The sequence below is a fragment of the Pinus tabuliformis genome, chromosome X, assembly GCF_031772625.1.
Source record: "Pinus tabuliformis cultivar Carrire ecotype Pingquan chromosome X, CPIR1, whole genome shotgun sequence".
NCBI classification, from domain to species: domain Eukaryota; kingdom Viridiplantae; phylum Streptophyta; class Pinopsida; order Pinales; family Pinaceae; genus Pinus; species Pinus tabuliformis.
In genome coordinates, this window is record NC_142308.1 from 390,424,731 (window position 1) to 390,437,693 (window position 12,963).

Genomic DNA, 12,963 nt, shown 5'->3' on the forward strand with positions numbered 1-12,963 from the left:
TTTTAAGATTTTTCGTATCTTTTAATGAGGTGGGAGGGAGGTAAGGTGAGGCAGACATCTCATCAAGCAATAAAGGAGGTGGATGTGTTATGTTGTACTTCCACCAAACAATAAAGGAGGCGGACATGCCATGTTGTCCCTCCACTAAGTGATCATTAGTCCATATCCAAAGGTGGATCTTACTCTACTCATCATTCATATCCAAGATTGTCTCCACATGCATGGAGGATGAAATAATCATGGTTCAAAGGTGGATTTTACTATGCTCATCATTCATACCCAAGATTGTCTCCAAATGCATGGAGGATGAAATAATCACGGTTCAAGTGGTTCATTGATTTGGTGCAGTGCATTCTCGGCAGTTGTTATAATTGTTACTTGCTCCCCTCATTTACCACCCAAAATCCAAGAGGATCCTCTATCTATGCAATCTCAGGCTTACGGTTCTCCTACATGGCAATCTTGTTGTTTCCTTTATAATATATTTCCTATGTTTGGACATTGGGTTTAGTGTGTGCCATTTTAGTGTCTCCCCGTTATCTTTTGGGGCACCAACACATTATATCAGAGATCTATAAGGTATTGGAGCTTGATTCTCATTCTCTTGTTATACATCCACCTCTTCAGTGGTTTCAATCCTTCCTTCTTTTGTGCTTCCCACCACTACTTGTGGCATCAACTTCCATTTCTAATCATGATGACACAACAAGGTTGCAACAAGAGAGGAGCTGGTTATTATGAGGCCAAAGGATATTTGTATGCACGTTTCAAAGGTAAGTCTTTAACCCAACAATTCAGAGCTCAAATTCCCTCAAAAATTCAGCAAGAGCTCCAAGAAGCAAAATGTGAAGTAGTTGAGGAGAGAGAGTGTATTTATGATTCAAATATTGTTGTAGAGGTTAGTGCTTGGGTATTGAACGTAGGGCACACCAAAGGTAGACAAAACTAGTATTTGCACATCATTAATCTCTACTGTAAATTGAAAACGTTGTTAGGCAAGGTGCTCCTAGATTGTAATGATGACAGGGACAAAATTATGCTCATGTTGGACGAGATGTAACTGCATATGAAAGACTCGACCAATAAAATTAAGTGTCTTGAAGTACACCTAGTTTCGCCTCCCAATCCAAGGACCACCAACAATTGTGTTGATGACCCCATTAAGGTGGGTCTATTTATCTCTTCATAGTTTCTTTAGTTTCTCTAGTTCCTCTATACGTTGCCATCCTAAACAAGTAGTATGCTAGACAATGTATGTTTTGATCAAGGAGAATATGTTCTCCTTGGTTGAAATTTTGATTTCAAACTTTCACTGTCAAATAACATGTTGCATAGCCACTAGTCTAGTTTCCCTAGTGGTAGACCAAGGGTTGGCAGGAAATCACTAAGCATGTGAAATCGTGAATTATCAATGAAAATTTTAGCTCTAAAAACATAAATAAACTAGTGAATTATGTTGCTTTGCATAATCTTTTATATCCACGTGAGTATTGTAAGTATTGTTGATCAAAATTATTGTAACTACACTAACTCGGTGCTAACACACTTGTTCTCATTAATAAAATGCTTTGGTGTGACATATTTAACGTTGAACTTTTAATGCAATAAGTTGTTTTTGTTTTTGAAAATTGTAATACTCAAGGGCGAACCTTGGGACTTTTAATGTAATGGATTGTTTTTTGTTTTTTTTAAATTGTAATACTTAAGCTTGAGAAAAAGTCCAACCTTGAAGTTTTCAATTCACTAGGTTGGCCCCCTAAAAATAAAACATACCTTTGGAAATGCCCCTATCCTCTATTTTGGTTAATGAACAATAATTATATGTAGTTGGTTTCAAGTCCAATGCCTTCAATGGTGCCTCCGCAACACCACAATTACATGTATAGTGTTTGTTAGTCCTTAGTTTTGTCACCAAAAAACCACTTAAATAAACATCATTTCAACATTATTCATCCTTTGTCTTCACCTTTGCTTCATTTTGCTTACACTCTGTCCAATAAAGTCAAATAAAACCATAAAAGGTATTTTAGTATTTTAATTTAATTTTTATTGTTAGGCAAATTTTAAGTGTTGAAAAGTTGTTTTACCAATTTTTACAATAAATAATTCGATGTGGTAATTGCTTGTTTGTTAAGATATTTGCAAGTGGTTTGGCGAAAATCGAGAACATAGGTTTTGTTCCTAACGTTAATGAGATGGATCAATTCCTCTTGGATCCACAAAAATCCACACGCAGATGCCTAGTTAAATTGTGGTCAATGTTGGCATACAAAGGAAAATCACATTGTTATAGCAAACAAATCTGCCCCCATTTCAACAATCCATCACTTGACATGATTTTAGTTGCCATAGAGGTTGAACCTTATGGAGACTAATGGTAAATCAATCATTTAGTTAGCTTATGGAAGTTTTTTAGCATTTTAATATCATTTTTTCTTTGTATAAATACTCATACAATTGAAGGCATAGGGATTAAGTTCCTTCATACAATTAAACTTTTAATTTTATCTCTTGGCATGTGCACCTTTCTCCCTTGTGCACATAGTCTAGTTTCTTATGCAATGTGTTGTTGGTAGATATTTCTTTATTTTCTCTTTAAATTATTTTTATATATGTGTAAAATAACCTTTGTTTATGTGTGGCAGCAATTTCTATTGATTTAGTGTAGAATTTGTTTTTAAAGTAAGGCTAAATCTTAGTTTGTGGTAATGATTGAATGGTATACACATTATTGTTGCAAACTTCTTTCATCTATGGGCATAGAATGAAAACACTACAACTTGATTTTCCACCCATTGAGACCCAATATATCCTTGATTAGCTAGCTAAACTTGAGTTTGTTTTCCTTTGATTTTATCTAGAATGGTCTTTCAATTCAATGTATGAACAAATAGAATTTATTTCTGGATCAATAATCTCCACTAATGAAGAGAGTACAATTGTGTGAGCCTTTTGAGGGGTGATATCCCACAACTTGGATTTCTACATATGCAAGCTTTGGTAGCCTAGATTGGAAAAGATTAGTTCCATTTTGTCTTGATAGTTATATTGGTGGCCTAGAACCTTGTTTTGCTTTGAAATAGTTCAACGAGAGTTAGTCTTTATTTTTCACAAGAACCGTGAATATTTTGTATTAAAAAGTCATAAGTGTAAAGCTCATATTGTACATGCCAAAATTGATAGAGATATTTTTCCCATAGTTTCATACCATCTCTATTTTCTAGGTGTTTCATTTTTACAAAGATATTGCTAGTAATCCCATTACAGTGCTTATAACTGTGCTATAAGTGGTCAATCAAAAAAGAAAACTTACAATTCATCCATTGTGGTTATTTATGAATCTAATAACCCTTAGACAATGTTTTCATCTTCATGATTTTCCAGCTGGAGCTTTTCCATTTGAATATGCACCTCATCCAATTGGGGGGTAGAACATTCACTTGAATTTTCAAACTAAAAGCGTAGTTTTGATTGGTTGTATTCCTGCAGTAGAGAAGAAGCTCTTCTATTGGACAACATTAGTATGGTATTAATTGGAATTGCCCTTGAAAATAATATTCTTCTGGGCTGCAACTAAAATTTGAATGCAATACACAGAAAGCACACATAATCTAGAGTCTCAGACCTTCTCCAGCAGGGTATCAACCCTATGGGAATTGATATTAAAATTGAGAAGGGGAACCATCAATATCCCTTCTCCATCCATTAAAATATACAGAAAATAGTGACAAAGACTTCAATGGAGACATATGCCTCTAAATCCAATATGACTAGTAGAGAGGGACACACGAAGAATAGGCAGACAAGATAAAGCTTGAAAAGAGCACTTTCTAGTAAATAAGGGACCCGAAGAGCCATTGAACATAACACTGAGGGGATACATTGAAAAGAAACATAAAAATGAGACAAATGACTTGAAAATACAAGCAAGGGGTTTCCAAACTGAGAGGAGAATGATCAGAAGGGAAGGGGCAAGAGATACACCTCTAATATATACACTCTAGAGGGAAGGTTGAAGACCTAGAATTGAAGTTGTAGCATCCACAGAGCAACATAGATGGAAGTCAGATATGGAGGTTTAATAAATCAAGCGAGGCATCCAAATGAAGCTTTCAACCACAAACCACCATGCATAGGTATGAGTTTCAATTGTATAGTCCCCTATGCTAAAAATTATGAATTAAACATTCACCTCCAAGGAATTTCTTCTAACTTCTCTTGATGATTTAGGCACTTCCATCGGAATGCAACCTATTGATGCTTCTTCACAGGCTTCATTTGATCACCCATCATGGTTGTGAGCGGAGAAATGATGGGACCGAAACCACCCTTGAGCATGATTTGTATACGTCCACTGGATTTCAGCTCGAAGACTCTAGATGCAATCAATTTACGGAGGGTGTGTGTACTCCACATGGAAACATCTGGGATACAAAAGATAGGAACCCTCCATATTTATTTCTTTGATTGAATTATAACATATGATGTGATTCATAAAGAATATTAGGGGAGAGGGTGTTTTTTAATTTGGCCTTGGCATGTTATGTCTCCCTCGGGGAGAGTAGAGCCCATATTGGCCTTACCATTTGCTACCAGGTTGTTCACCCTTAAAACATGGAATAATTGATTTACAGGGATGAGAAAGAGGATATTAAGAATGTGTTTGATAATCCAAGCAACTTATGATCCTTGGGAAAAGTGTTTCTTATAATTAAGGATAAAATTAGGAAAGGGTCTCCAATCACTATGATCTCTTGGATATTTAGTTGCACAACTTGTTTTATTCCCTGGTATAGAGCACAGGCTTCCACAACATTATTGTTCTCCTCTCCCAATCCTCATGAAAATTTGAATTTTGTTTTGTTTTGAGGATGAATAATCAACCCCCCTAGATCTTATTGCCCCTAGGTTTCCTTTCACAACCCCACCAAAAAATAGAATGTATTTTTTGTGTTTAAAGGTCTGTGTCTTGAATTCATCTCCTGTGATTATGATTTTCCAATGCCCTTTGGTTTCTTTGCAAACTAAGGGGGTGGATGAAATATTGAAGGAGTTTAATGATACTAATTCTTGGGGATACAAGTTTGAGTCCGCATCCTTTATTTCTTTGGCCTAAAAAAATTCCCCTATAAGTCCAATTGCCTTTGAAACAACTTTGATGCACTTTTCTTCCTCATTTTGAAAGATGATTTTATTTTTGGCTAACCACAATTTCCAACACACTACTTTTATAGAAGTTTCCCATATCCTTTTCATTTTATTCTTTCCTATAAAGGTGTTGGAAATATTAGCAATATTGTGAGGCGGGGGTGAATTAGTATCGAGCTATTTTAAAACCCTTTAAAATTATTAGCAGTCAATAAACTAGCATGCAAGAGTGCATCAAATATACATGAACTTAATAATGAGAATAAATTCACAAATGCATAATCAATTGCATATACATGAGGAGATAACAATATCTAAGATTTATGAGCTCCAACTCAATGGAGGTTACAATCTCCTAGGATTTTGTCAATGACAACTGACAAGCGGCATCAACTCTCTTTGGTTTTCCTGCACCAACAAGAAGGAGGTTACAACCTACTAAGGCACAAGCTCCAATTTGAACCTCAATTGCTCAATCGAATATGACTTCTTCTACTTGTCCAATTTTATTTATTTATTATTTTTTTTCATTCATTTATTTATTTATTTTTACTCAACTAAGTACTGCCTTGCTCACTTGTTTCCCAACAAACTTCCTTAGCATGTCCGTAGCTCTTTAACTCAACTCTTTTCAACCTCATATCATCTTCATCAATTAAGCCTTTGTGGTTTGTAATGTCAATGACTTCAACCTGCAACAAAAAGTCTAAATTCACCGTGCAATGATGTAATATCAATGACAAAGGGGCTAAATTTAGTCTGCAACAAACCAACATAGAATTAATGTGTAACTAGAATGTATTCTTAGAAACGTGCACAAGAGAGAGCTTGATTTGATGCAATTGTTAAGAAACAAACTTGGCCTAATCACCCTTAATATATGCTCTTCATACCACCGAAATTCACCTCCTTCTAGTATGTTTGTTCAACAAGTTTAGAGTTTCTTATATACTTGAACAAATGTCGTGAATTGTCATTTTGAGTCTCCATGTATAGGCTAGTTATATTGTTTGGAGGGAGGCCTATTTAGGGCCAACCTAGACCTAAAATATAAGAGTTTCCCTTTTTAAAAGACACATATATTTATGGAGCTAGCTTGAAGTTGATTGGATATTAATTAATTAATTTAACCTTAAACATGAGAAGGAATGTCTTGTCTGTAATAAAGGTTGACTTCTCAATTATTTAATGGACCACCTTGATTAACATTTGAACCATATTAAACTTGTTTTTGTCATCCATTTTACATTGGGTCAAAACCATTTTAATTTGGGATAGATTATGAACAAATTATAAACTTGAATATCTCCCTAACCAAAAGGATCCACAAGGCATGCAATCTATCAAATGAAATGGCTTGATGAAGGAAACCAAGTGGCAATTGTCTTGCATCCAAAATCACGCCCTTTCACATGTATATTAACAAACAAATACTGGGGTTTCTTCCAAATCATCAATGGCCCATTCACTCTTGACACCAATGATAATTTCTTCCAACAATTTCCCCCGTTTTCATTGATGTAAACAGTCATGATCCCCTTGTCATCATGCTTTATGTGTCTCCATACTTTGTTTCCTTTCTTTCCCCCTTTGAAATCAATAGAAAAGGGTGACTTTCTTCTTTGAGGATGCTCCCCCTGAACATATGGCACTCAATAAAACTTCTCTCTTCTTACCCTTCCCTTCTTTGTTGTCCCTAAGGCCCTTTTTCTTTGTTGCAATTTTATTTCGCTCCGCTTGGTCTAGGATGTATATGTTGTTTGGTCTACATGTCATTGTTAAAACCAATATTCTCGAGACTTCTTCTCTAATTTCACATTTTTGAGAATTAAAAAAGACATTATACCCTTAATCGCACATTTTACCGACACTAAGAAGATGGTGCTTCAAACCCTCAACCAACAAAACATTTGCTCTTTTCATGTTCTCTTTCAAGACTTATTACACCTTTTGCAAGTATCTTAATGAAGGAGTTATCTCTAAATGCAACACTACTGCTTTTTCTTTTTAGGCTAACAAATTTGTCTTGGTCACGTATCATGTATTGAGAACCCACTGTGTATGTACCATTCGTCTTCTTTATATTCAACAATCAACATTAGATTGCAATGTTCCTTCTTTTTATTTTCCCATATCATAGTTGGCTTCTCTATCTTTGGAGCATCTACCTTCATAAACCTACAATCCTATGCCTTGTGACAAAGATTATTGCACTTGTAGCATACAATGTTATGATTCATCATTGGTTCAAATGGATTGTAATTTTTGTTAGTAGATCCATGAACATTTCCCATTCTATGATCATTTCTTGCATATCCATAATCATTCTTGCTTCTTATCTAGTTGCATCTTGTATTGATTTTATAATGATTTGCTTTATGCTCGAAATTTCTGCAAGAGTGAAAATGACCAAGAAAAATATTTTCGTGCCTACGAAAGTTGAATTGCCATGATAATCTTCTAAAATGGTTTTTCCTTGGAGGAGATTCAATCCATTGTTGATCTTTGTCCTTGATTTCATTGTTGTCTTCTTTGTGATAGGCAACACTTCTAAATTCTTTTTCAATTTCTTCCTTTGGAGGCTCGGAACTTGTGTCCTCTTTGCTTGAAGATGCATTTGTATAACCAATACATGTTTATTGCATGGTGATATTTGATAGCTTAGAATGTTATCCAACACTTGTGAGCTCTTCGAGTTCTTGTTGAGCTTGTCAACTTCAACCCTCATTAACACAACCTCCTTTTCAAGCTTCTTACAATCTTCTTCTTTCTCCATCATCTCGATATTCATTACCTCCTCATCTTTGTTTGCTTATTAAAGTTGGAATTTTAAAGAGATATCTCCTTCATCATGTTTTTCAAGTAACCTTTTCAATTCTCTATTTTTGTTTCCTAGGTTGCCATTTTCCTTTTCATTATTCTTCAAGTTTTCTTTAAGATCTTCATCTTCTTGTTCGATTTTTTTATCATTTTTGAGTCCCAAAAAAGAATATATTTTAATGTTTGGTTCTTCTTTTTCTTCACCTGAATTAATGACTCTCCATTAATATTAACATCACGATTAATAATAATAATAATTTTTTAATATATTAATAAATTAATATCATAATTTAAATATTATTGCTCAAATATAGTTGTTACTTGAAAGTATGTCTCTACATTGCTTTCTATTTAAGCCTTTGCCATGGTTTGCCTCTTCATTTGGTCCTATGATGAACCACACTTGTTGGTTCGAAATGCGTCGGCCAAAAATTTCTCTTATGTGATTTCTACCGAAAGACTTTGCTTAATTAATTATGGATCACAGAAGCCTAAATACATAAATCATGATTATTATTTTGGGTTTCTTGAGTAATGAAGATAACTTATCTTGCTTCCTTTTCTTTTGTATAACTCTCATCTATAGATTTGTTGTCTTCTTTAAATTAAATATTTTTCTTGTGGAAGCTTTTATTTTCCCTGAAAGGACATCTATTAGCATAATGACTTATTATGCCATAATTGAAACATTTAAAGTGTAACTTACCATTCTGTTTTTTTGTTCCCCTCTTGAACTTTCAAACAAAATTTGCTTCTTCATCTGATTCATCGTCGATGTTCCTTCTACCTCAAGTTATTTATTTCTTGTCTTCTTCGTGGCTTTAAAAAATTTATTCTTTGTTTGACTGTCCAACCTCTGCATATGTTCTCATTTCTCATGATACAAGGGTGTCATGTAATTCATCCATTGTCATACTAATTAAATCCTTGTTTTCTTATGTGTTAGATACCTTAGCATCGTATCTTAAAATAAGTGATCTTAGCACTTTTTGTACGATCAAGGGTTATTGACTTCTTCTGCTAATCCTATGATGGCATTAACAACTTCGTCTACTTTGAGTAAATAGGTAGCAATATATTTTGTTTCATTCATTTTCATATTTTCAAACTATGCTATATGTCATTGAAGTTTGACCTGTTTAACTTTGTCATCACCTTCAAAAGGACTTTTAAATTTATCCCAAACGTCTTTCACTGTGGTGCACGTCATCACCTTGGTCTTAATAGTTCTTAACAATCCACTTGCGATGGCATGATGAGCCTCTGAACTACAATTAAACAATTTCTTCTCATCTGGACCAGTTCAAGGATTTTTTGGGGTTTTGTAGCCATTAACAATGGAGAGCCAAACATTCACTCCCAAAGCCTTCAAGTATGTTTCCATGCTATTGATACATAATGCATAATCATTTCCGTCAAATACCTAAATTGTTCTTGAAGGGATGCTTCCCATTTGATCCATATTTATTCAAAATCTTCTCTCCAGTGATAAGATTGTTTTGAGGGTAACCCACTTTGATACCAATTGTTGGAAATAGTAGCAATACAAATTGTGACATCCCATGGTTAATATTTTTCCCCTTTGTAAGTAAATTGTAATTAATTAAGTGTCGATACAAAGGGACACAAATTCCATATTTCTTGAGGAGGGAGATTGCTTGAGGAATGGGTTGTTTTAAATATCAATCTTTGGTTGGTTAAGTGGGTTTACTAAACAATAAATTTAACTGGAAAAATGATGGACAGGCCCAGGTGTCCTTTAGCTCTAACAATAAGCAATAAGAGGACAAAATATTAAAGGCAACATGGATTGCGTTGTCCTAGGTGGTTAACTTGTGTGGAGCTAGGAAAAAGGTAGACATTTAGTTTGTTTGGGGGATTGGACCAATAGGAAATGGGAAAAGGTGAATGCACTCTCTCATGTTCTCATGTAGATGTTGGAAATAATACTGAGGGGGGGGGGGGGGTGTGAATCAATATTATCAGATCATTAAAACTTTTTCAATGCTCAAAAACATATACGCTACTTCAGTTGAGTGAACCCGCGTGTACACGCTGCTGTGTCTAAAGAAACTAGCGTATATCCAGAAATCTTATGATTCAGTTAGCTTATCTTCAGTAAATGCATCAGAACATTATTAACCATATTAACAGTAAACAGGTGCAGTGTAACAGAACAGATCATCACACAAAAGCCACACACATGAACACAAAGATATAAGGTGGAAACCCAATGTGGGTGAAAACCACCTGCTGCAAGTCATCTCAATCTTCTTCTTAATAAGAAAATCCTTTTACAATATTTGTACTGGTGCAGTCTTATACCAGTACGGGAGCTACAACCCCCTTTGCTCTTGTACTAGCCGATCCATTTACTAGTACACAGGCTGCTACCTGCTACAATGCTCCAAAGATCTCCCTTAGCTTTTGTACTAGCTTAGATACTAGTACGTAGGTGCTAGCCTACAATCTTCTCTCCTCCAGGTACCACGTTTCATCAATTTTCAGACTGGATACACTGAAGCACAACATATAATCTGAAAGGCCACTTTTCATCCAATTTTCATACTGGACCCATAACTATCATCGAAGCTCAAAACAATCATCAAACTCTGAATCACTGAAACCCTGTTAACAACACCGTCACCAGAACACAGAGCAGACACAGAACTCTGTAATAACCATCAGACCCATCTGAAACTTCAAATATCAAGCTTTACAATGTATACGCTACTTCGATGAATCAAACCCGCGTGTATACGCGCTTTTGCCAAAGACAACCCGCGTACATATCTAAAAATAATTTCTCATAACTTGCAGCTGTACCAGACATCAGTCATACTCATAACACTTATAGAACAATACATGCGTTAGTATGTAGATCTAGAATAAGCATCATAAAGATAGTTCATTTCAAACCATTTGATCCCGATCTCTCCTTAGATCTTGTTCTCAATCAGCCGGTGAGATCCCTCCTTAGCTCAAATCAAGCAATGCATCATCAACCCATAACCTGCATACTGGATCTCATGCTTCTTCAGATATTCAAGACATTTCAGATGCCCTTGCCTAATGATCTTCTTCTCCTTATATAGCCTTAGGCCTTGCTCAATACCTCGGGCCAAAACCATAGTAACACAATACCATCAACTTCAAAACTAGGGATCAACACGTCCGTCGAGACACCAAGGTCCAAAACCATAGGCACAACTTCCAAGGAATAACCGCCGTGGACCAAAGATAAGTTTTCCACATACACTCGCTTTTACTGAAGCCAACCTGCGTGTACACGCGACTTGGTATATAGCGAACCTGCGTATACGCGACTTGGTATATAGTGAACCTGCTTGTATACGCGACTTGGTATATAGTGAACCAGCGTGTATATATTTTTCTTCATACTTGTAGACTGATCATCAATTCCTTGCTGCTATCCTTCTGCACTATGATTTGTTATCAGTGTGATTTGCCATCAAGGACAACACTTGTCTCATAATGCCAACAGTAGAGACTATGGAAGAGAGTGCACAGGAAGCAGATAAGAACATTGGAAGACGCAGGGAAGGTTGCAATCAGAATTGGTAATTAATCAAGCTTTGGAGAGATAAGACCAGCTAAAGAACCCTAATGGAGGCTTGTTAGGTGAAAGCATTAGAGAGAGTAGTGGATTGTATATAAGGTTGAGGAACCCACTGGAAACTTGTGGATTGATGAACCTACCGGATTTGGGGAGAGACCCTCAGGTGCTTATGAGGGCTAATGAAACACCAAGAGTTGCCTTTGGGCCGAAGCTCTGGTACTTGTCTCATTGATTAACCATCTGGAGAGGTGACCTCTTTTCCCATTAATGACTTATCCACTGATGAACCTTCCTTGATGTGGACTCTCTTCTCCTAAATGGAAACTGGAAACTCTTTGTACTATGGTATCATGGCATGCATGTGATTATGCCTGAAAAGACTAAATGAAAATGTATGTAGCTGGTGGATGAAGCTAGTGTGGCCTTGTGGCATACGATTTCAATTGTTTTGTTGGTTGAAATTCCTCAAAAGCACTCCAACTTAAGCATCAGAATTTGGTTAGGGGTGAAAACTACAAGTAATTGTGGTTAAAACTTGTCTATGGTTGGGTGGAGAGTTAGAGTCCCACTCTCAGTTGTTATATCTATTATAAGCTAAGTATACTTTTATTTTTTGTCCTTGTGAGAATTACATCTTTATTTATCGTGTGGAATCATTGCCATGTTAATGCAAAGGAGTGTTGTTTTCTTGAATGAGTAAGGAATGTGAAATTTTTGTGTAAAAATGCTCATGAATGTTTTCCTTAAGAAATGGTTTATTCCTATAATTATCCTAAGTCTGTGAATTGATTTATGTGACCTATGTATGAAGAGGTGGATGACCTATGTTAATTAGTTGAATGAATGCATGAAAATGATAAGGGCGGTGGGGCTTGGTTTACAAGTTGTAAGCTTAAGAGGATTACCGTGCACGGGCACACACACACATATGTATGTATGTGTGTGTGTGTGTTATATTCTTTCCATGACTAGTGACATGTGTTGTTATGTTGCATCAGGCGTAGCAAGGAGGGGGGGACGCAGTAGCCCCGGGTCTGGGGCAACACCTCGAGATTTTTTTTTATACGGACCCAGTAATAGTTGGGTGAACCCAAGGATGGTGGGCGAACCTACCCATGCTTTTGCGCATGGTTTTCACGTATGGTTTTGGGCATGATGGTTTTCTCTCTTGGTATTTTGTAGATCTGGTCAAGGGAACTACGATTATGTTCTAATCCAGGGTTAATGGATCAGGGTTTAAGAATGATTCGGTATGTATATATATGTATTGTAACATTGAAAGGAATATAATGAAAAATCAATCTGGTTTTCGTGGTTTAGGTTCCAAGAGAAAAATATTTATGTATATTTTATATTATCGCCGCATTGTTTATTTTTTTGTTTTAAGAATTTGTTTGCAGGTAATTATGTACAAG